The sequence below is a fragment of the Schistocerca serialis genome, chromosome 6 (genome assembly GCF_023864345.2).
Source record: "Schistocerca serialis cubense isolate TAMUIC-IGC-003099 chromosome 6, iqSchSeri2.2, whole genome shotgun sequence".
NCBI lineage: Eukaryota > Metazoa > Arthropoda > Insecta > Orthoptera > Acrididae > Schistocerca > Schistocerca serialis.
The window spans coordinates 473,290,214-473,315,826 of NC_064643.1; positions in this window are offsets into that span (position 1 = coordinate 473,290,214).

Here is a 25,613-nt window from a genome sequence, read left to right on the forward strand (position 1 = left end):
ACACATTAAGAACGTTGCCCTAAAATTTTAGGAAAGAAGTCGGACAACTCGTAGAATTTTAAATGACATACTTCATTCGTTTGATTGTCAACTAAAATAGTGGTCAAATCTGTCGGCAAAGAGTCGCCATCCTTTGGTCTTAAAATAGATCTATTACAATGTGGCGCACTGCGATCTGTATATCAAAAGCACCACACGTTGGAGGGTCCTCTCACCGTATAGACGTCATAGAGCTCTAGAACGAAGAGTAAGGAGGGCTTTATCCCACCTGCGTGGCTGGAAGGAGGTATGCCAACGCCATGTTGTGGACATTACTAGACGCTTATTATCTGTCACTTTCTGCTATTCTTCTTTCCATCGATGTATGACTCTGAACCTCAACAGCGAGGCGATAGCATGCAGTGGGATGGCATACTGAACTAACTGACTACCACGACACGTTTCCTTGGCTGCTACAAACACCCTTTCGTTCCTCTTAATACGCATGTCGCATGGCACCCAGTAGAAAGACATATCTTTTCCCTGCCTTTGTAGTTGGAGAAGAGCGTTGTGCACATTCTGTTGGGTGCAAGTGTTGCAGAGAGTGAAAGGCACTCAGGCATTCGAGACAGACACGCGATTTGGCACCTGAAACACGTTTCATATGCTCCAGTGACCGCAAGATCGAGCATAATATGTCGAAGACAGTAAAGTCTTGAGACAGTCGGATCTTGAGAACATGATCAAGGAAAACAATAAATCAATCAATTGAGTTCCCCTGTTTAACCCATCGGTAAATACAACTACAGAGCTGTTATGCTCAGCTATAATGTCATGAAATATTGTATTAGCAACATATGCATGAGTGTGACCTCTCCTGTACTGCACTAAATCTAAAATTACTCGGGGCTTTTGCCGCAAACGAGTTGGCAGACATTTAAAACCCTGGAATTGAGACTGTACTTGCTCCATATCATGTGACTCCAGCAGAAGCTGCACGCGAATCCTAAACGGTCTTATTGATCGTGGACGACTAGAGAAAAATCGTTACAGAGGCGGACGAGAAACATGATATACGGATGAATTTGGAATAGCGAGTAACTTACATGTCTGGTGCACCATGAGTAGCTTCCGCCAGATGGTGAGTGACGGTTCCCTAGCCTCAAGAGGGAGAGTGGGTATGGTGCTGGTCTTATAAGCACCTGGTGGATAGCGTCAATAATCTGAAGATAAGAAGGCCTAGCTGATCCATACACTGTGCATCCAAAGTCTAGACGCGATCGGCTACAAAACTGGAGCATACATGGACCTGTAGCTAAGGAACTTTAAAATGTTCAGTGCCTTCTGAGTTCTGGCTTTCAGCTCTCTCAGGTGTAGTACCCATGTCAGTTTAGCCCAGAAACCTCACTGAGTCTTCAAAATGTAGAATGGTGTCCCACAAATGCAAATCAGGTAAGTTAAAAATAAAATGAGAACGATTAAAATGAACACACTTATCTGCAGAAAAATAAAAACCTATCTTTGCAGCCCACTCCTTTAGCCCTGGAACTGTATGTTGAACCTGATAAACTGCTGTTGCAACACGGGAGGAGGAACAAAAACTGCAAAATTGTCCACAAATAAGGAGAATTGTGTAGGACGTCTTATAGCAGATGTGATGCTGTTCACGGCTATGGCAAAGAGGGTACTACTTAAAACACTGACCCGAAGAACACTTTTCTCCTGCTCAAAAAGTTCCGACAGGACGTCACGAACCAGGGCTGGAAAACGCTTAGATAGAAACGACCATATTGATATGGGGTGGTGGCTACGAAAGCCCTAGTGGTAGAGCCACGGCCGGTCCCTGTGGCCGAGTGGTTCTACGTGCCTCAGTCTTGAGCCGTGCGACCGCTACGGTCGAAGGTTCGAATCCTGCCTAGGGCATGGATGTGTGTGACGTCCTTAGATTATTTAGGTGTAAGTAGTTCTAAGTTCAAGGGGCTGATGATCTCAGATGTCAAGTCCCATAGTGCTCAGAGCCATTTGAACCATTTTTGATGGAGCCACCCTTCAATATTTGTCTCCAAGTAGTGCTGTGAGCTTACTGTTGTCAAATAATACACCTATATAGTGAAGATTATGTAGGAAAGCCTGTTCAATAGCTGCCTCCAGCAGGTTCAAGTTGTTGACAGTGGATTGAAATCTCCTGTATCCTCACAGAGAGCCGCCAAGGAGTTGAATGGTTGCTAATATCCAGACTAGACGACAATTAGTCGTTCATCTGGTATCTTTCTTACACAGATCGTTAAAACGACACTCTGGTAACTACTGGAGACTGAACTGCGGGTTTGTGGAGAGGAATCAAAATTTCCTGTGTCCATAAGTTGGGAAAGAAGCCAGTCTGCCATATCAAATAAAAAAACTAAATGAGGTTTTCTTTTGACGTTGCTTGCAAATGTCCAAGCACGCTGTATTAGATTTGGTCGTGACTGGCTGCAGTATCACAAGCTTCAGACAGTTCAGAACCCAGCTTTATCATGGGGGACTCAGAGGTGCTCGTCACACGGTAGCAGAGGACCGCCACATCCTGGCTGGAATTGGCAAAATGTTCTGCCATCGACTGAGCGATGTCCCTGGGAGTTGTTTGGAGGCACCCCTGTTGCAGCACTGCTGCTACCAGTAAACGACAATATTCACCAGAAATCCTCCCGATGGGTTCCCATACATTTTTAGAATAAGTGGAATAGTTGACAGTTCCCATGTGCACTTGCCAAGACCTTTCCTTGCTGTCCTAAATCCAGCTTGAGGCTTCAAGGTTACCTGCTGTTGGGTAGCATTTAAACCTGGGTTGCTGACCAACACTTACTGGTCCACCAAAGTACAGGTTGCCTCCTAAGATGACATGAAGACTTTTGGATGGATATGTCAGCAGCATGTTGGATCACTCATGTGATGTGGTCCTTCCATTCCTGTACGCTGCCTGTAGGCTGAACAGTGTTCAGATAGCTCACCTGACCATCCATTTTGGTGGCTTACTTTCAAGTGGCGCTTCTTCTGGTAGGTGCATCCACCGTCGGAAGTGGTCACTGGAATGTAGGTCATCAGTTGCTTCTCACTTAGCAGAGTCTGCAAGGGCTGGAGAGCAGAAAGAAAGGTGATTATAGAGAACGACCTGTAGCAGCTGAGAAAAGAGTGGGATTGCCCATGTGGAGGATGCACGGTTCCTGAGACATCACGAGGTTCTCAGAAAGTAGACCCCTTGAGTAAACAGAGTTCCAGCCTGTTGATGCATTATAGGCACCGAAGTCGCCCAGTAAGAGAAATTGGCGGGGGAGTTGTTCTAGAAGGCCTGGGAGAACCTCTGAGTCTCATATCCTGTGGAGATAACTGTAATTAGCAGGTAACGACCTTCTGACCCACATGAACCCATACAGTTACTGATTCTAGTCAGAAACCAAGGGGAAAGTGAAGGCAACTGCTCTCTGGGCTCTTTTCCTAGCCAGGTCATCCTTGTGGTGGAGGCTATAGCCTCATAGCACAATGGCATCAGTGGGTTTAAAATGTTTTTCACGTAAACAGAAGCACAGGGGGCTGTACCTGTGTTTACAAGAAATACGTTTTAAATCCACTGATACCTCTGTGGGGCTGCACCCTCTACTGCAAGGATGACCTGACTGGGGAAAGAGTCAAGAGGGGTGTTACTGTGTTTGCCAATAACGGAAAACACTACTCTGCCCTCTCCTTGGTTTCTTACCTACATGCAGTAGGGTTTAGTGTCTGCACACGAGTCTTGAACGCATTCATGTTCCTCTGTAATATAGGACCAGTTTATCACTGGGATTGCACCTTCAGCCTGTCTCTCTGCTGGGGTGGGGAGCCAGCAATGGATGGAATTTCAGTCATGTAGTCAGAGAGATGACACAGACAGACATCACATTTCATTTCCTCTGAAGAAGACTGATTAGAATCGTCAGGTCGAATGACGTCGATGTGTTCTGGTGATTTACTACCTGATTTTTCCTGCAGTTGAAGCTTCCTATTTTCTTCTTTTGGTTGGAAAGGCTTTATAGAAACTAATGAAGGAACGGTAGAGGCATTGCTGAACAGACAGCTCTTCAATGTCGACAACCATTTTTGTTTCTGGAGTTCTCTGGTGGTGGGGGAAGGACAGGAACCTATGGGCTCTGTAACTAGTAACCTCCGTTTGCGTGGAGCCACTGACTGTTGGAATAGGCTTTTTAAGGGCTAAAGAAAAAACATGGCTTTATATATCTTTTTGGCCCTACCATACAAGATACGTCATGTTGTCTTAATCTACTGTATCTTCCTTTTGTAGAGAAAGATGCTGAAGCCTCTACTCCAGATAGGTTGGTGCCCAGAGAAATTTACACACTTTGTAGGAGGTGAACTACGGTGTCATCTAGAGTCAGCAGCATCAATTCCTGCCACAGACATTAGCAAGAGTTGCTGCAATCAACAGCGACGAATGGGAGGCGCTCCCAAAGACCACGCCTCCCTCTCAGGAACAGCGGTGCTCTTGTGTTATGGTCAATACAGTGTTCTTCACAAAAGAACCCACCCTAATTAGAGACGTTAACTATAGCAGACAATATCATCGTCTAGCACCAACGAGAGATTAAAGTTTCAGATGACCTTGTAGTGTTATTAACATTAAACATTGCACTACAAGACTACATTTTGTTTGTAAGTGAATCAAGTGATGTGTTGTCAATCAATGACAGTCGTTAATTATCCACCACTCCTTTGGAAAAGAAGTTTGTCAAAGATAATTAAATCTTTTCTTTATTTATGTAACAAAACGAAGTAATATTTCATGTGTCCTATTTTGATGAGCCTTCCCCCAAAGCAATCAATGAACCCACAACTGTGGCCAGACGAAAGCAGCGGTCTTACCCCATTTGCCGCTAGTGCCTCCTCCCTTGCATTGCAGACGCACTGTGTTGGGGACATAGGGCCACTTGCTTATGCAAAGGGAACCTGCCTTGATATACTCTGGGAGCTTTGAACTATTGAAGGCAAGGATTTTACCAGATTTCCATCCCCGCCTTTCGTGATATTTTGAACGTCGACGATACCCTCTGGAGTCCACTCACCTTTCAATACTTCTTTGGGAGTGTATATAACATCTCTTCATGACACAACACTTTGGCTTTAGTTGAATGTGGTGTGTAGCCCCGTTTTGATGGCATATTCTCCGAGGATTTTAGCTTTCCAAAGATTCGCTCCTTGTTGGGAACTACAAGTTTCAATCAACCGTCTTCCAACAAGTTCCTTTGCGCGGCCATGCTCCGCAGCAAGCACAGACATATGTATTTTACAAATAAAAACCGCCTTTTCTTGCTGCACTGTAATTTATTTCTCCCAGACGCGTTTCGCCTTTTTACTCTAGGGATTTTCGGTGGATCCAGAACGATACAGTTTTGTTTTGATATGTATTATTTTTAGATCATCAAATAATTCACGTCACGTTTTCGGTGTAAGTAAATAATTACATACAATCTGTTGGCATCTGCGTTTCCTATCATCAGGTCTGGAGATTGCACTACCACTTCATTTCCAAAATATACTCACATTTTTATATTCCGAACTTTTTCCTTCACATTGTCCACCATGTTTATCCTTATTTTTGTTGTACACTACCACTCTTTTGTCACTAGTTATATTTATCCGAAAATTGTGCATTTAAAGTCAAAAAAAGATTAGTTCACTATGTGATTCCTTCTATTTAGTTTGTTTACCTGCGTGTTGCCAACTTACGAAGAGCATGTTGAAAACTAACGTCTATTCATGACGTTTTTATCACTGTGGGCGTATGTGTGTAGGAAAGAGAGAGAGAGAGAGCTGAAGACTATTTATATGGTTCATGCGTGTGTGTGTGGGGGGGGGGGGGGGGAAGGGGGTTGACGGTTTGAGTTGTAAAATGTTGAATATGAATGTAACAGCTATCAGAGAATGGTTGAAAGCTATGGTGATCAGCTGATTTGAATTTCGGTTTAAATGTTTTGTGGAGCAGTTCATGGACAAGTGAGTGAAAAGGTGTTCGCTGGTATTATTATTATCCTCTTTAGGAGTTTTATTCTGTTATTTTATTTATTAGTGTAAACAATGAATTGTTTGACATTTGTACTTGATCATTCTACAGGGTTTTCTCTTCTGCTTTTGTTTTTGTATTTGGTAATTTTCTTGCAGGACTAGGAGGTGTTTTCTATCGTTGATTCCAGTTATTTTCATGTCTTCTTCACTAGGGGTTAGTGTGTAATCACGTTGTGTTAGATGTTCTGCAAGTGAGGAGTGGTGTGTCCGATACTTCCAGGCTCTCTTGTGTTCTTTGTATCTGACATCAGAAACCATAAATACATAAAATTCGGCACCATACACAGAGGTAATGATCTTATACCTAAATATATGAATGTAAAGATTAAAAACAGATCACCCAGTGCCCAAAAAGCAATGCAAGCTGCTCAGAAAATATGGTTAAATGCGAAATCAGATCTCTAAAACCTGTAAAATAAGAGCTAAATTACGAGTTATTTAAAGACACATTTAATAATAGGACAGTTTTCGCCCATCTGGTCAACAAGGTCGAAAGGCACACAAAAACTGCTGTACAATGAAAGGAAACAGTTCATAGACGAAAGATTAGCCAACTCAAAAATCTCCAGTCACAGTGCAATAACTTTGCACACATTCAAGGAGAACACACACACAAATTCTACTCAAGATCAGTGAACGTTATGGACGCACAATTAAACAGTAAAAACTGAGAGCAGCTGCAGAAAGGATTAAAATGCAATGTAGATTCTAAAAATAGATGAATATTACATAGAAAATATAATAATAGAAGCAAAAAGTGTATTGACAGAGGAAGACAGGAATGAAAACATTGTCAAAATTGGACTAGCTAGAGAACTAGTAAAAGAAGAAATACATAATATGCTAACGAACACGAAAATACAAAAACAAGAAAAACACTGAATCCGACGCACTCAGAAACAAAACACTGAAAAAAAAACAACACAAAAATTCATCTCTCGAAATAACATTACAAAATTAAAATCAGACCCAATAAACTGATTTCAGGTAAAACTAAATAGCACTCTGAAAAATATAGATGTCATGCTCGATAACAGAGATAAAAAAAGCCGACACACATTAATTCCACCGCAACTGTCCTCCAAAGCCAATCAAAGATTGATAAACAGAATCTTCCTGTGAGGCCAATATTGGATTTAAAAATTCCCCCATCTGCAAGCTTGCAGGATACATATAAAAATTACTATCTGAAGATTTCAACGTATGGGAAGACAGAACCATTGAAAAAAATATTACTTCCAGTTCAATAATGAATTTTATTAATGGGAAGGATTACGAACTGAGACCCCAGTTTCAGGAGTCTTAGCAAATATTTTCACAAACCACATTGAACAGATAATTTTCAGAAAAATAGTGTCGAAAGATTAAAATATATTATATGGATTCACATTATCATGACATCCTTTATTTAATAGCCAAACCACAAACAAAAATTGAAAAAGTACATTCTGACATCAACAAGGTACATAAAAATATAAAATTTACAGTTGAAAGATTATAGAATAACCAAATTAACTCTCTGGATACAACAATCAAAAATCAAAACAACAGACATAGTAGAAAATTAACATAAACCCACAGCAATGGAAATTATCATTCCCAAATCTTCAAACCATCCACACTTACAAAAGCAAGCCCACTTCGACACAACCTCCCTAGAAGCAACACCGTGCCACTCGCCAAAGGAAACTACTAAAAGGAACTTGACATAATAACGCAAATAGCACAAAACAATTTTTAGTGTAGTAAAATAGTCACAAAGCTAAACAACAAAATTTAAAAGTAAAATAAAAGCAGAAAGCACCAAAAAAGTCAAAACACAGCAGAATGAAACATAAACACTCAGTAACATAACAACTACACTAAATAACCGGAAAAATATATGAAAGAAATCACAATATGGTACACAATGACATAAAACAAAACAAACACACAAAATCACCAAAATTTTCAAAAGAAAAGCAATAAACATACTACACACAACAGACAATTCTATGCAAAATACATCCCAAAACTGATAAAAACAGAAATATACCAGGAAGCAGGTATATATCAACTACAGTGTAACACTTGTGACGCTAACTAGACACATAGGACGCACAGCCAAAACATTTGATGTCAAATACAAGGAACACATAGGAGCCAGGACGAACTACTACACATTTGCAGAACACCTAAGAGATCATTATCAAAATTAACCAATAGGGAAGAAAACATGAAAATAATGAGCATCAACAATAAAGACTCCTCCTCAGCCTGCAAGAAAATTACCACATACAGAAAAACAAAGTAGAAAAGTAAACACTGTTGAATGGTGAAGTACATATGCCAAACAATCCATCGTCTACAGTAATAAATACAATAATAGAATAAAATTCCTAAAGAGGATAATAATAATAATAACAATAATACCAGCGAACACCTTTTCACTCACTTGTCCGTGAATTACTCCACGGAACACTTAAACCGAAACTCAAAACTAGCTAATCACCAAAGCTTTCAACCACTATCTGACAGCTATTATATTCATATTCAACATTCTACAACTCAAAATGGTTCAAATGGCTCTGAGCACTATGCGACTTAACTTCTGAGGTCATCAGCCTCCTAGAACTTAGAACCAATTAAACCTAACTAACCTAAGGACATCACACACATCCATGCCCGAGGCAGGATTCGAACCTGCGACCGTAGCGGTCGCCCGGCTCCAGACTGTAGCGTCTAGAACCCCACGGCCACTCTGACCGGCATTCTACAACTCAAACCATCAACAACCCATACACGCAAAAACGCACACACACACACACACACACACACACACACACACAAAGTCACAGATCTATAAACGTCATGAATAGACGTTAGTTTTCAACATATACTTGGTTAGGTTGGCAACAAGTTGGTAAACAAACTAAGTAGGAGGACACATATTGTGAACTCATCATATTTACGTCTTTAAAAGCAGTTTTCGGATATCTATAACTAGTGACAAAAGAGTAATTGTATACTACAAAAATAAGGGTTAACTTTGTAACCTCCCCACATGAAATAATTTTTAAATATTATTTGATTAATGATTCTAATTTTTGTGTAACCTCACAAAAAACTTAATAATAATAATAATATGATTCTATTTTTTGTGTAACCTCTGAACAAAATTGGTTCCCATTTAATGTACCCACAAAATTCTTTTCTCATTTAATATAAGCTCGAAACAGAAAAATTCCTAAACCTCGTAATAAAAAAATAAAATCAGTAACCTGGTAAAATTTGGACAACAGCAGTGCTGCGTCATGGCCCTGTAAGATCAATCTGAATAAAAAGCAAAAATTGTCACCTCGATAAAGTCGGCAACTATCTGCTCTTACAATAGCTCTTTCCGGCACAGCTCTGTGCAATGCTGGCCTACACGTTTGTTATTTATGAAAGGAAGCAAATGATTTTTCTTTTGCAACAATCGGAATGATCATGCATTAAAAAAAATTAAATTCTTTAAATTGAAACGAATGCTTGTTAGAAATTAGACAAAGATTATTATTAGGACATTTTTAAAAGATATACATGTGAGTTTACATAATATTACTAGATATGCGCGAGGCTGCTTTTTTTTACCTTATACAATAATACTCAGGCTCCGGCATCGCTGGACCGCGACCGGCCCAGCCAACATGATACACCAGACAGGACTGACAAGCGCAGACAGGCGACTGCTCGCTAGCAACAACTTACTGCTACTGCTACACAGTTCGTACTGCAGTCAACACTGCTCTTTGGTCTCAGATTCTCTTATAGCTTACATATCGCAGGCAGCACATACCTCTTACACTATGGTGAACAATGTGAAGGAAAAGTTCGGAATGTAAAAATGTGCTTACGTTTCGGAAACGAAGCGGTAGCGCGACCTCCAGACCTGGTGAGAGGAAACGCAGATGACAACAGACTGTAAGTAGTTACTTATCTACACGAGAAACGTGACGTGAACTGTTTGATGATCTAAAAATAATACATATCATAACAAAACTGTGTCATTCTAGATCCCACTGAAGATGCCTTAGAGTAAAAAAAAAGGCTAACGAGTCTTGGTGAAATAAATTACAGTACAGCAAGAAAAGGAAGTTTTTATTTACAAAGCAGATGCAACTGTGTACCATTTCGCCATCACTTGACAGTTTTTAAAGTTCCGGCAACGCCCTCTAAACCTTACTGGATGTAGAAAAGAGAAACTTTCTCAAAGGTGCCCTCTTCCTGTTTAACTATTAAAAATACATACAGACTAGGAGCATGCATTCTGCTACTATATACAGTAGGAATCTGAAAAATTCCTGTCTGGAGGACTGAATACACGAGCCCTCTTCTTAAACTCGATGTCGATACCTACCAGCGACCAACCCTTTCCGTTGGGAGGTGGAGGAGAAAGTTTCGAGGGTGCCAGCAGCTGGGAAATAAGGATCCAATCAGACAGAGCCACACTTGGTTGAGTAATCCTTATATAATCGATATTAGACAGTTCTCCCAGTGGTTACCCTGTAGCACATGTTCCACCTTAACAGCGACGCATCTCATTGGTGTGCAACATGTCTTGAGATTTACGGCTTTTATGGAGGTTTTTACCATCCTCATGATCCGAGGAGTCATGCCAACGTCCCCATTACCATCGGCACACGTTGTTCCACCACTGCATTATGCAATGCTCACTGAAGCGTGCCCAGACCTCATGGTAACGGAGGACTGGCAATGTTTACCAGTCCCGAGCTCAGGAACCCTGTGGTAACTATGTCCTTACCAAACAAACGACTGCTTAAACCCCTGAGGGCAATTTGATTTTGCGCTGGTCCAGCTTCTCAGTAACACTTTCCATTCCTTGGACTGGTGTCCCGCTAATTCAGTTGCAGAAACTCCTTCAATTGTTTCCAACCTTGATGACTGGATGTTGGAGGTCTCATCAAGTCCCTAAGTATTTGTTTTATTTTATGTGTTCTCCATGGTGATCTCACGAGAATTTGGTATATAATCAGTCAAGACCTCAGAACCCTACGCAGTGCAAGGCTAATTACTCAGGGAGATCGCCTGGTATACCTGAGGCCCCTTTAATGACCATGTACTTTTCAGCACAGATCACATCACACCTTGGGTTAGGTATCTGGAGAACTGTGGAAAAACTACTTGAAAGGACGAGGGAGTGATGGAGCGTCGAAGGACACTCTTGGTCTTGTTCATCCACGGAGAGCTGTCTAGCATGGGAGATCCTGCTGGTAGCTTTTTTATGACCCTGACAACCCTCAGCTTCTTTGGAACATGAAGCCTCTCCGCCTACATGGGCAGTGCTTCCACAAGGCCGTGTCCCCCACGAAGGAAGTGAGGGGAAATCTTGAGATAGGACACTTAGACACTTCCCGTAATAATGCTTGGAAGATGTTTGGATTCGCAGAAATACCCTATGTAAAATCACATCTGTTTCAGACCATGTGCTGTAGAGTAAGAGGCTGACATGGATCTGATTCCACTGCGCACTGTGTGGAATGTTCTAGCATTGTCTGCAAGGGCCGGCCGGAGGGGCCGAGCGGTTCTAGGCGCTACAGTCTGGAATCGAGCGACCGCTACGGTCGCAGGTTCGAATCCTACCTCGGGCATGGATGTGTGTGATGTTCTTAGGTTAGTTAGGTTCTAAGTTCTAAGTTCTAGGGGACTGATGACCTCAGAAGTTAAGTCCCATAGTGCTCAGAGCCATTAGAACCGTTTGTCTGCAAGGAAGTCTCTCTCAGCAACTACAGCTTCTCCCATTTTTGGAAATTCTGGAGCTGCGGCATATATTCAGTTTAGAAATTTTAATGAAACGTGATTCATCCACAAGAGAAATGGTTTACAAATTACTCGATGGACTGAATTCTAAGTATTGCTCGTTAACATGAGATAGTTCCCATGTAGATCCAAACAAATAAAAATGATAAAATCAACAGAACAGCAACATGTTTCGTCATATAAACATTGGAAAAGTGCGATAACATGGTGGAGATTCTCGTCGAAGCTCAATGGTAGACGCTACAAGACAAGCATTGTGTGTCACGAAGAGAGTTCTAAAAATTGAGAGAACGTATGTTCCGAAAAGAATGCAGCAACATATTACATCCTTCCACATATATCTCGCTGTATGACCGCGACTGTTGTTTCTCAGGAAAATAAAATTTCACATGGAGCTCATGAGAATGGGCGACAAAGGTAGAAGCGTTCAGATAGAAAGATTATGAGACAGCAGCCGAAAATGATGTACCGTAATAGGATTAGGATTCGTCGTGAATAGGGCAGTAGATCGTAGAGAGGATTACTTCGAGCAACTCATTTATAAGACTATTCTCATCAGGATCGACAGCAAACCAACGCCTATAACTATAATGCAAGTATACATCCCGACGTCTTAAGGAAAAAATGAAAACAACAGAGAAAATATATAAGGATACTGAACGTGTGATTTAGGAATTAAAGGGAGATGAAAATTTAATATCCTTGGGTTTTTGGAACTATGTAATAGGAGAAGGAACAGAATACAGAATTACAAGTGAATATGGGCTCTGTTATAGCAACGAGAGACGAGAGGAGCTAATAAAGTCCTCCATTAAATTTCAGCAACTAATAGCGAAAACTGTTCAAAACTCACGAGAGGAGGAGGTACTCTCGGGAAAGATGTACAGGGAACACCGTGTGTGCAAGGTCGCAAAAGGTCAATGACGTTTATGGCATTCGACTTCCCTCGTAATATCTACTATATAACAACAATTTTGGCTCCTAATGGCAACAGGGGCGAGACGAGGTATCCAATGGCGAGCGCAGCATGATGCTACGCGAGTGTAGTTGAACTGTTAGTCGTCGAGTAACTTATTTACAACAGTGTTACAATGCTAGTGCTGTTGATACAAAGCAGAGCAATGAGTACGATGAACGAAGCAAACATTGTATTATATCTACAACAACAGTTGCCGAAGCTGACGTTTCGTCAGAAAGGAACCCAATGAATTTCGCAAAGTAGTTGATGAAATATTAGAGTTTCTGCAATAGTCAGTCAGTGGAATGTGTGGTGTCGTATACGCTCGTCTATGTGGAAAATGTACATGAAGAGTACAATGATGACCATACGTGCTTAACAAATGAAAATGATATGGAAACAGGTGTCCAGGCATATAGCTCATTATCCTTGTCTGACAGGGAGCCGTCTGCAGTGAAACGTGTAAAGGACTATCGTTGTCGAAGGAAACATAATTAAGTACATGGAAGGCCATTCGCAGCACAGTAAAAAGAATAAAGAATAGATTTCGAATAAGTCCTCAGCGATATGATCGTTTTGTGCGTAAGAAAACTACGAATATTCAATGGAGGACAAGGTACACTTGTCACAAAAACTGGTGTTTACACATTTCAAGGAAGTTCGATGCAATTTACAGGATGTGCATGATAGTGACCTGTTACGTTATGCTCATCAAATTGCACGCAATATGGATTACAGCGATTTCAAAGGAAGCCGTGGATGGTTGTATAACTTAAAACAGGACTTCATAACTGAATACAAAGTGTCAACTCAACTAGGCACAGAAAACTGCTGAATTAGCCCGAAAATTTGTAGAAGTGGTAGACAAACTTACCCCATCGTTCTGTAAGGAATTTGTTTTCGATTGCGACCAATCGAGATTTGAAGAGTAAATGCGTATGAAAGGAACCCTGGAGATTAAAAATACTACGAGAGTTTTATCAAGATCAGTTAACATCAATACCTTAAAGTATTCGTATACAATTGTGCTGACTGTTAATCTGGATGGTAAATTGGCTGGAAAGTCATTTATTGTTCTGCGAGACATTGGAGGTGCTCTGCCCCACATGATTCTTTCTCGTGTGCGTGATTTTTCAAGAGTAGCAGGGAATATTTACGTCAGAGCAAGCAAGAATGGGAAAATGGGCACAAGGGAACTACAATTACGATATGAGCATAGATTTTGGGCAATACCTGGCCAAAATAACTTTCGTTGGCTTGATTCCTGGTCTGCGTATAAAAATCATACTCCTTTAGAGCGAACTTACATCCCGAAAAGTGCGTGGCACTACAGTTCATAACGTGTGGAATCACTGGAGAAATTCAGCCTCTGGATGTTGGCTTTCGGTGCCCATAAAGCAACTTGGTTTTCAAAGACTGCCAGTTTCAGGATAAGCTCCACGACAGACTGTTTCGCAATCGTTTGCATGCCATCAGATTCCATAAGTTATCACCCCGTTCATATATGCTTTCCGTAAAAGTGCATACCTAGCTGAACGACCTGCATGGTTTGTAGCTTCCAAGAAGTTCCTCTTTGATCCTGATGGTGCGAACCTTTGTGATCACTCTGGCGCGCCAGTTTTCATTCGGTGTTCATGGTGCATGTTAATGGTTTCTTTTCAACATTTCTTGAATGTCAATGATGTCCATTTTGTAAAGCGTAATACATTCATCCCACAGAAGGATGATTCCTACACTCCTGGACACTCATTTTCTGTCGCCCTCCTGGTCCATATGGGGAGTCATTAGCAGCTAATGTTTTTCCTGTTATAATTGTTAACACAATACTTTCAAATGAACCTTACTGAACATTGAGCTTGCCGCCTCACACCCAAGGGGTTCCTTATTAGAGAGACAGGAAGGTTCCAGCTGGATTTCATCATGATGAGACAGAGACTCTGAAACCAAAAAGTGAATTGTAAGGTGTACCCAGCATCAGGTATACAATCGGACAACAATTTAGCAATCATGGACTGTAGTCTAAACTGAATAGAATCTTCAGGGAGAACCAATGAGGAAAGAAGTAGATGCTGAAGTACTGATGTGTATTTGAAGTTCTCTGAGGATATAGATATTGTGATTATAAATTACACAGTCGGCCATTTATTTCAAGAAGGATGGGCAGCTCTCTTACGGTAAATCAAAAAATTAAGCTATTTCGTGCCGTAGAATTCATTTCAAGACAAGTAACTTACGGCGATAGGGTGAACAGCTACTGCTACGGAATTTACACTTTCCAACGCGACCAAAGATCGCGAAGTAGATGAACTTCAGGACATCGCGCGGCTGCTGCTCTGATTATTAATAAAAATTCTGTTAATTTTTATATTCCAAAGTAAAATGTTTGTACCAAAGTTTCTGACAAGAACAGTATAAATATGAATATTAAAAAATGAGAATGTCTTACACAACGAGCAGGGACCTACTGGAAAAGTAAAGGTGCTAGAAAGGCAGTTCTGTCATTGCGCTTAATTGTGGAAGCAATACAAGAAAAATCACGGAACTTTCATACGAGTTTTGGCTTTGTAAAAGCGTTCGACAGTGTAAAATGGTGCAAGATGTCCGAAATTACCGAAAAATAAATTAAAACTTTAGGAAAGGTCGGGTAATATGCACTATGTATTACAACCAAGAATGAGGACTGTGAATGGAAGACCAAGAAAGAAGTGTACAGGATTAAAAAAGATGTAAGACAGAGATGCTCTCTGAAGCAATAACGGAAACAAAAGAACGGTTCAGGAGTGGGAATAAAATTCAGGACGAAAGAACACCAACGACAGGATTTGCTGGATGAAATTGCTATCCTCAGTGAAAACGGGGAAGAATTACGGGATCTGTTAAAGGCAACGAACTGTCAACTGGGCATAGAACATGGACTGAAAGTAAACTCAAGGAAGGCGACGAAGTGAAGGAATTTTGCTACCTTGGAAGAGAAATGAAGTATGACGGGTGAAGCAAGGAGAACATAAAAAGATCAGCACAGAGAACGGGGGCATACATGACCAAGGTAAGTCTACTGCACTAATATCAAACAAGTAACTTAATAATTTCTGAGAACTTTTCGACGAATGGAGTAGGAAAAGGGATAAATACTACTGGTATATCCTACAACACACACCAAAAGGAATAACGTTGCTTTACTGATTACAAACGCAAAATCAGAAAAGTTAATTGAGTTTAATGACCATCTTACACTCATCCAGTAAATTCATAGACGATCTATGTAAATTAAAGTTTGCAAACATAGATCGTATTGCTCTTGAGGTAGGTAATCGGCTGTCGTTGACCACCGTGATAATGTTGGTGAAGTGGTAACGAAGAGAGCCTAGAAGCCTTTCAAGAATGTGGTGTCGTGGCCATCGACCACTGCAGAATTGCTGTACGTCCTTACAGCACCGGAAGGTGGCCATCAGAACGAGGGAATAGCCAAACCCCCGAGAACTGCGTGGTGCCACTACCGCGCCGCAGCTTGTTAAGCTGCAACAGGGGGCAAGAGCCTCAAGTCTGTTTTGCCTACCGTCACGGGAGAAGACCTTTTTCCACTCCAGTGGACAGACTTTGTAACATCGAGCCGTTGCACACCTATCAGTCGCTGTTTTACGGTGTGGTAAGTGGCGTCAACGGGCATGTGCCTCTGGCAATTGCTATGAACATTCAGAGTTCGCTTTTCTACCGACTTGTGACTTCACGTAGCACAGGGGTATGGACTGCTACTTGTATTTGGACCTCAGTACATTGATTTGCATACATAATTCCAGGTGCGAACGTTCAGCCACAGCTGTGGAGAGCGAGAAAGGCAAGTGTATTGTTTTCTGCTTCAAAGAAAGTGTTCTGTATTCGGGCTAATCAATTTATTGACTGTTATCTCGGTCACCTATGTGTTCAAAATAGAATTCAAAAGAGAGCTAGCTTGGAAGAGTTTTGACTTTGCAGAAGCGCCATGTTTAGACATAACAAATGTTTTATTAAAATGGAAATTTCTATTTATTTATCAGGTAAGAGATAATGGGTAGGAATTAGTAATTTATCTTATAAAACTTCAAAATGACCAGCATTTAGTACTACAATGGAGGAAAAAATAACATCTAATAAATTATTAATGTATGGTAATGAAATTTCGGGAATACATTTGTCGAGGTGTTTTATTTAAGCGATTAGCAGTACAAGGTTACAGGTTAATGTAAGCGCGAGGTCAGCCAATGCATGTGTGAAAAGCTTGTACATTAATAACCAGTGTAACCGTCAGAATGCTGAGTGCAAGTAAGCAGACGTGCATTGTACAGGCGCCGTATGCCAGTTTGTGGGCTGGAGCTTCATTTCTGTTTCACTTGGTCGGTCAGTACGGCGAAGTTTAATGCTCTTTGTGGGTGACGCTGGAGTTAACGTAGCTTGTTGTCCCATGTGTGCTCTATTGGAGACAGATCCGTGATCGAGTAGGTCAAGAGAACATGTCGCCACTCCGCAGATCATGTTGTGTTACAACACCGTTATGTGAGCGAGCTTTATTCTGTTGGAAAACACCACCTGTAATACTGTTGCCGGCCGCTGTGGCCGAGCGGTTCTACACGCTTCAGTCAGGAACCGCGCTGCTGCTACGGTCGCAGGTTCGAATCCTGCCTCGGGTATGGATGTGTGTGATGTCCTTAGGTTAGTTAGGTTTAAGTAGTTCTAAGTCTAGGGGACTGGTGACCTCAGATGTTAAGTCCCATAATGCTTAGAGCCATTTGAACTATTTTTGGAATACTGTTGATGAATGGCAACGCAACTGGTCGAATCACCAGATTTACGCACAAATTTGCTGTCACGGTGCATGGGATAACTACGAGAGTGCTCTGCTGTCATACGAAATCGCACCCCAGACCATAACTCCAGGCGTAGGTCCAGTGTGCGGCACGCAGACAGGCTTGGTGCAGACCCTCAAATGGGCTTCTCTCACCCAACACACGGCCATCACTTGCACCGAGGCAGAACCAGCGTTCACCAGAAAACACAACAGACCTTTATGCTGCCCTCCAGTGAGCTCTCGCTTGACACCACAGAAGTTGCAAGTAACGGTGGTTAAGGGTCAGTGGCATGCACGACATAGGGGGTCTGGCTGGGAACTGTCCATGAAGTAAGTAATATGTAGCAGTTCGTTGTGTTCCTGTGGTGCCAACTACTGCTCAGATTGCAGCTGCAGGTGCAATACAATACGCCAGAGCCATACGAAAAACACGATGGTCTTCCCTCTCGGTAGTGCCACGTGGCCATCCTGAGCATGGTCTTTTTGCAGCCGTAAATTCTCGTGCCCACCGGTGATAGCAATCATTAACAGTCGCTATACTCCTGCCAAGTCCTTCTGTAGTATCGCAGAATGAACATCCAGTTTCTTGTAGCCCTGTTACACGACCTTGTTCAAACTCAGTGAGGTGTTGAAAATGCCGTATTTGTCGCACTGAAGGCATTCTTGACTAACATCTATTCACCGAATCGAGTTTCAAAATTAACTTACGCTCACCCTATCTTTACTGCTTCTGTTTAAAGCAAGCTCGATATGCATCTCATAATGGCGCTACTAGCGCCACGCCAATGCGACTGACGCAAAATTTCTGTAGACATCATCTTTCAGATGTAGAAACAGCCTACCAACATTCGTTTATATCGAACAAATCATTGCAGGACTGCGACTCCTTTGCCCGCCTCTCGTGGTCGTGCGGTATCGTTCTCGCTTCCCACGCCCGGGTTCCCGGGTTCGATTCCCGGCGGGGTCAGGGATTTTCTCTGCCTCGTGATGGCTGGGTGTTGCGTGCTGTCCTTAGGTTAGTTAGGTTTAAGTAGTTCTAAGTTCTAGGGGACTGATGACCATAGATGTTAAGTCCCATAGTGCTCAGAACCATTTTTTTTGTGACTCCTTTTTCCGTCTGAGCATATACAGGGTGAAAAGTATTTAAACCGACAAACTCTAGGAGGTTATAGGGGACATCAAAACAAATATATTTCCATAATGTCATTTTTCCTATAAGGATTATTTAAACCGGTGGAGGCCGTATTACACCCTTCATTTCTTAGACGTCGTATTACAGTCTTCAGTTGCTAGAGGGCTTATTACGCTGTTCAGTTGCAGGCAACTGCTGTCCACCAGTGTAGTAGTGCATTGTCTCTGTTTACTAATGGGGCGATACACCTGGAGTGAGTACACTGATATGGTTGGTGCGTACTACGTAGCGAACCACAGCGGACGAGCTGCACAGCAGGTTTATCAACAACAATATCCTAATCGCCGTATCCCGCATCATACGACCTTTGCTGCTGTGTACCAACGTCTACGTGAGACCGGGTCATTTAGTAGATTACCTGCACAGGGACTCCGTCCCACGGTAAGAACGCTGCAATTTGAGGAAGCTGTCTTGCAGCATGTGAAGCGGGACCCTTCAATCAGCACTCGTACAATTGCACGTAACATGGGGACGAAATAGACGAATGTAAGAATAGTCCTTCGACAGCAGTTGTTACATCCATTTCACCTATAGCGTGTCCACAACGTAGAACCCGTTGATTATCCACCCAGAGCACAGTTTTCGCAGTGGTACCTGGAACAGTGTGAAATGACCCCTACATTTCCATCCTCTGTGTTGTTTACCGATGAAGCAACGTTCGGGCGTGATGGAGTCTTCAAAATTCACAATTCGCATGTTTGGAGTGAGGATAACCCAAATGCCACAGTTACTAGCGCTCATCAAGTGCGTTTCTTCGTTAATGTGAGGGTCGGTGTTGTTGGGGACTGTTTAATTGGGCCGTATCTGCTACCTAGGCCATTAAATGGCAGGCACTATTACAATTTTCTCACCAGAGCATTGCCATAATTGCTGGAAGACATCCCGCCCCCTACAAGACAACGCATGTGGTTCCAACATGACGGGGCACCGGCACATTTCAGTCGTCGTGTGCGTCGATTCCCGCACCGACGGTTCCCAGAAACGTGGATTGGCAGAGGTGTGGGGAGAGATGCGAACCTTGTTCATGTAACTCCTGTTGCATCAGAAGAGGATCTGATTGCCCGGATAGTAGCAGCAGCAGGAACAATTCAGGACAGTTCTGGGGTTTTTGCCCGTGTCAGACAGAACATGATCTGACGGTGTAACCTTTGTTTACGTGTCAATGGAGGCATTTTTGAAAATCTACTGTAATTGAAATTGGGTTGTGTTAATGTGTTGTAGCTTGGTCATTAAAAAAAGTGTCTGTTGGTTTAATTAATTTGGCGCCAGAGGAATCTTCCTCTAATGGTTCAAATACTCTTCATAGAAAAAAATGACACCAGGGAAAGATATTTGTTTTGATGTCCCCTAAAACCTCCCAGAGTTTGTCAGTTAAAATACTTTTCACCATGTATGTGGTGGTCAGGAGCTAGCAATTTACCTTGAAAATCAAATTTGTAAATGGTCAGCACGTAGCCATGTTTACATATGAATGTACAGTATATTATGAATATAAAATGACTCGTTCCAAATCGTTAAAAAAATCATCCATGGAACAGGATACTAGTTAGTCAAAGAATGAGATGGTGACTTCAATACCTGCCGCAGTGTGCAAACTCCTCTTTGGGGAGAGAACTGGAATGTCGTTGCGCTGAGAGATTTCCAAGTTGTCCAATCCACTCTGTGAGTCCCACATCTGCAACGGAACTTTTTAGGCGCTCTGCCGCCTTTCGGAGGCCTGTAGGCGAGGCCCGCAGCTCGCCTGACGTGGTGCGAGCTCAATTAAAGGCGCACGCACGCACACGCGTGTGGGGCGCGCACGCAAGCACGCGGCCGGTGGAGCGGGCAGCTGTCGCGGCGTTGCATCTCGCCGCCAGATAGTCGGCCCGCCGGCCAGCAGCCGGGGTCATTAGCCGCCCCGGCAGATACCATCGCGATAATTGCGGATAAACTAACAAGTCGGTGAGCTCTCTTTAAAACAATTATCTTAATTCGACGTATTTGTGCCGCGTGCCGGGAGCGCCGCTCTGCCGGGCAGACCGCTGTTTTGACAATTAATTGAAATGGACGCTACTAGGCGACAGTATAGGGAAAAAAACTGTTTCTGAAATTGCTCCAGGTCAGCGTACACCTCTGCGTAATTGTGTATGTCTTCATTATACGTGCTTTATCTCGCCTGTGGTATCGCGCGACAAAATAACATAAGAATTGCCTGCGGTGTCACTGTCTCATTGCCAGGCAACTTACTTAACGCAAGAAATAAGCGCGCTTTACCTGCCGAATCTAAATCCTGAAGTCGATTGGAGACAATTCTTCTTATCCACTTTCCTTTCTTCGCTCTTCTCTCTCTTGGGCTCTTCATTTCCTAATATACGAAGACTATTCAGAAAGTAAAGTCCGATCAGTCACGAAATGGAAACCACAGTGAAAATATATTTTTTTTTGTTCGCAACGGTTAACCACACCTTCCAGCTACCTCTGTAAATAGTCGCCGCTTCGACTTAAGACACTTGCCGTGGCCTTGTACCAACTTTCCAGCACCCTCGTCAAAGAAAGCAGCCACCTGTGCTTTCCGCCAATTATGATATCTTCACTAGTCTACAGTTCGTTGTCTCTGCCAAAATGTTATCTTCGTAGCCAGTGGTTCACGTGAGCAAAGATGAAACTCAAAGGAGGCCAATTAAACGCTGTATTGTGGGTGAACAAACAGTTCCCATCGAAAACGCTACAGGAGCGTCTTCATTGCCCCTGCAGAATGCGGCTGAGAATTGTCTTGGACGCCGGCCGGTGTGGCCGAGCGGTTCTAGGCACTTCGGTCTGGAACCGCGCGACCGCTACGGTCGCAGGTGCGAATCCTGCCTCGGGTATGGATGTGTGTGATGTCCTTAGGTTAGTTAGGTTTCAGTAGTTCTAAGTTCTAGGGGACTGATGACCTCAGATGTTGAGTCCCATAGTGCTCAGAGTCAATTGTCTTGGAGAAAGAAACGCGTGACATCTGTGTCATGTGGGGTGCATAGCTTCAGGCAAAATCTCTCACCAGATTCACATACTTGGCAGGAGACGCTGTAGTTGTAGGCATCTCTACGTGCTCACTATGCACTCAGAACTGAGCGACGTCACGTGCTCTGTAGGCATACTAGAGACACTGCCCAACACATCGTGCAGAGCTTCATCAGATTTTCACAGTTTTTTCCATTTCGTGTCAAATCGGACTTTACCTTCAGAATACCCCTCGTGAAGTGGCTCATATATCATTCTGACCCGGCTGGAGTCCTGTCTGACGATGCAATTTTGTAGATACAAGTATCGTCTTTTGCTAATTTTAACAAGTGTAGAAAATTGCTTTCACTGAAATTTTCTTAGTTGCAAAAATCAGAACCAAAGATAATTGGTTTCAGCTGATAAGCAGTCATCAGAACCCTTGAATACGTGTCTTACGGAATACGTCTCATTATAACAGTCATTAAATACAAATTTACAAAATTGGTGGCGAACTTCCTGAGCTGTCACATAGTACAAATTGAAAGACTGCCTTTCTTTAATTACTTACACCTGGTAGTTCACGTGAATATGACTCTAATGACTGAAGTTCTGCAGTGGCAAAGACTTTCACAGAGAGCAAAGGAAGAAAAAAAAAGAGAGGGATGCGGGTTAATCAGAGTTAACCAAGAAAAAACTGGAATTATAATCCACACCGTACATTTTATAGACCTACTGAGAGCGTGTGCAAAAAAAAATGTATCTTATAGACGACTCAACGACAGCATAGACAAAGGAGATGGACTTCAATGTGACGACGCTGGCGGAAGTGTCTCCTTGGTTTGAAGATACATTAGAGATTTAATTATTGAAGACGCGGCCCTCAGGATTGGCTGTTGGAGAGTCGGACCCACGCTCCGGTATCAAGCCTCAAAACGTGACAAAAAAAAAAAAAAAACCTTTTCTACCAAATTAAACTAGGTGTTCAAAGAACTTAAGCAGTTAAATGACGTTACTGAACCAAAAGAAACTTAAAGGAAAGGTAAGGGGAGAAAGAAAACGGTGGATACATTTACATCTATTCAGTACTTACAAAGAAGAAAGAGTTCGTAGTGGAGTATCAGTGGCCATCGGAAAGAAGTACGAACAGGTCACAAGATCATGGAAGCAAGTGAATGATCGTTCAATTTCACTGCAACTGAAATGAAGGGTCATCATATTATATTTGTTGTTTATGCCCCTAATGGCGGCCGCAGGGGGTGGCCGCGTAGTCTAGGGCGCCTTGCCACGGTTCGCGCGGCTTCTCCCGTCGGAGTTTCATGCCCTTCTTCGGGCATGAGTGTGTGTGTTGTCCTTAGCGTAAGTTACTTTCAGTCTGATTAAGTAGTGTGTAAGCCTAGGGACCGATGACCTCAGCAGTTTGGTCCCTAAGGAACTTTCCTGAAATTTCCAATTTTCCCTAATGACGATGACGTTATGCCAGAAAATGACTTACTTTACGACTATCATGAATTGACAAAGCTATGAAAGCTATCGCTAATCGTAAGGAAGGTATTATAATTGGTGACCTAAATGCTGGAACTGGCTGAAAAATAAATAACCCCGTTGCTTGACGATTTCGTGAAGATGTATATCCCGGTCTGTGAAACATGTCGCTTGACAACTCGCGTGCAGTCGACTATACTGCGAATGCGAGGTTGTAATAGCTACCACCAACACACCCACAGCTCCGAAATAAGTTTCGTAAGTGTAAGCTACAACCGACGTATACAGAAGCCTTCGCATAACAATGTGTACATAAGTACAGAAAAGTACGTATTTTGTAACAATGGAGAGAACAACGAAGGAAAAAAAGTTTGATAGTTTATGAAACAAAGAAATTAACAACATCCGAAGTTAATGATAATACTTATGAGAAGTCGTTCCGATTTCTTACCGTAATAAGTGCATATAAAACAGCCGGCCGGAGTGGCCGAGAAGTTCTAGGCGCTACAGTCTTGAACCGAACAACCGCTACGGTCGCTGGTTCGAATCCTGCCTCGGGCATGGATGTGTGTGATGTCCTTAGGTTAGTTAGGTTTAATTAGTTCTAAGTTCTAGGGGACTGATGACCTCAGCAGTTAAGTCCCATAGTGCTCAGAGCGATTTGAACCATTTTGCTTATAAGACATCTTGTTGTTGTTGTTGTGGTCTTCAGTCCTGAGACTGGTTTGATGCAGCTCTAGATGCTAATCTATCCCGTGCAAGCTCCTTCATCTCCCAGTACCTACTGCAACCTACATCCTTCTGAATAATGTAAACCTAAGCATATCAAAGAGCACGCTATTCACAATCGTAAAACGAAATAAACCAAAAGATGCCTAGCCTACTCGGTTGCAGAGAGGAAGAATTAATTCTGTATATTTTTACATTAATCAGTTTAGGATGTCAGTGGCACAACTTTATCAAATTCTCCTTCATCATCATCGGAATCGGTGCCAAAATCGTCGTCATCGTCATCACCATCATCATCAAGTGTAGTCATTAATTGTTCGTTGTCATTTGTAATTCCATCTATAGTCCTTGCTTCTCTTACGAGTTTAGCAACGCAGACTACTTTCTTCCTCCATGAGACGGCATCTCCAGTAGCAAGACGGTCACGTAGTAGCCTTTTCACTTCTGTAAATATAAAAGCCTTGTTGTTACCTAGAATGCAAGCCTTGATATCAATCCAAACCAAATCAGTTGGGTTAAAATGGCAGTGATAAGGTGGTAGCCGTTACCACATGACACTGTTCCACTACGCTTTTATCTACACTGCTGGCCATTAAAATGGCTACACCACGCAGATGACGTGCTACAGACGCGAAATTTAGCCGACAGGAAGAAAATGCTGTGATATGCAAATGATTAGCTTTTCAGAGCACTCACACAAGGTTGGCGCCGGTGGCAACACCTACAATGTGCTGACATGAGGAAAGTTTTCAAACGATTTCTCATACACAAACAGCAGTTGACCGGCGTTGCCTGCTGAAACGTTGCGATGCCTCGTGTAAGGAGGAGAAATGCGTACCATCACGTTTCCGACTTTGATAAAGGTCGAATCGTAGCCTATCGCGATTGCGGTTTATCGTATCGCGACATTGCTGCTCGGGTTGGTCGAGAACCAATGAGTGTTAGCAGATTATGGAATCGGTCGGTTCAGGAAGGTAATATGGAACGCCGTGCTGGATCCCAATGACCTCGTATCACTAGCAGTCGAGATGACAGGCATCTTATCCGCATGGCTGTAACGGATCGTGCAGCCACGTCTCGATCCCTGAGACAACAGATGGGGACGTTTACAAGACAACAACCATCTGCACGAACAGTTTCACGACGTTTTCAGCAGCATGGACTATCAGCTCGGAGACCATGACTGCGGTTACCCTTGACGCTGCATCACAGACAGGAGCGCCTGCGATGATGTACTCAACGGCGAACATGGGTGCACGAATGGTAAAACGTCATTTTTCGGATGAATCCAGGTTCTGTTTCAGCATCATGATGGTCGCATCCGTGATTGGCGACATCGCGGTGAACGCAGATTGGCAGTGTGTATTCGTCATCGCCATACTGGCGTATCATCCGGCGTGATAGTATAGAGTGCCATTGGACACACGTCTCGGTCGCCTCTTGTTCGCACTTTGAACAGTGGACGTTACATTTCAGATGTGTTACGACCCGTGGCTCCATCCTTCATTCGATCCCTTCGAAACCCTACATTTTAGCAGGATAATGCACGACCGCATGTTGCAGGTCCTGTACTGGCCTTTCTGGTTACAGAAAAGTTC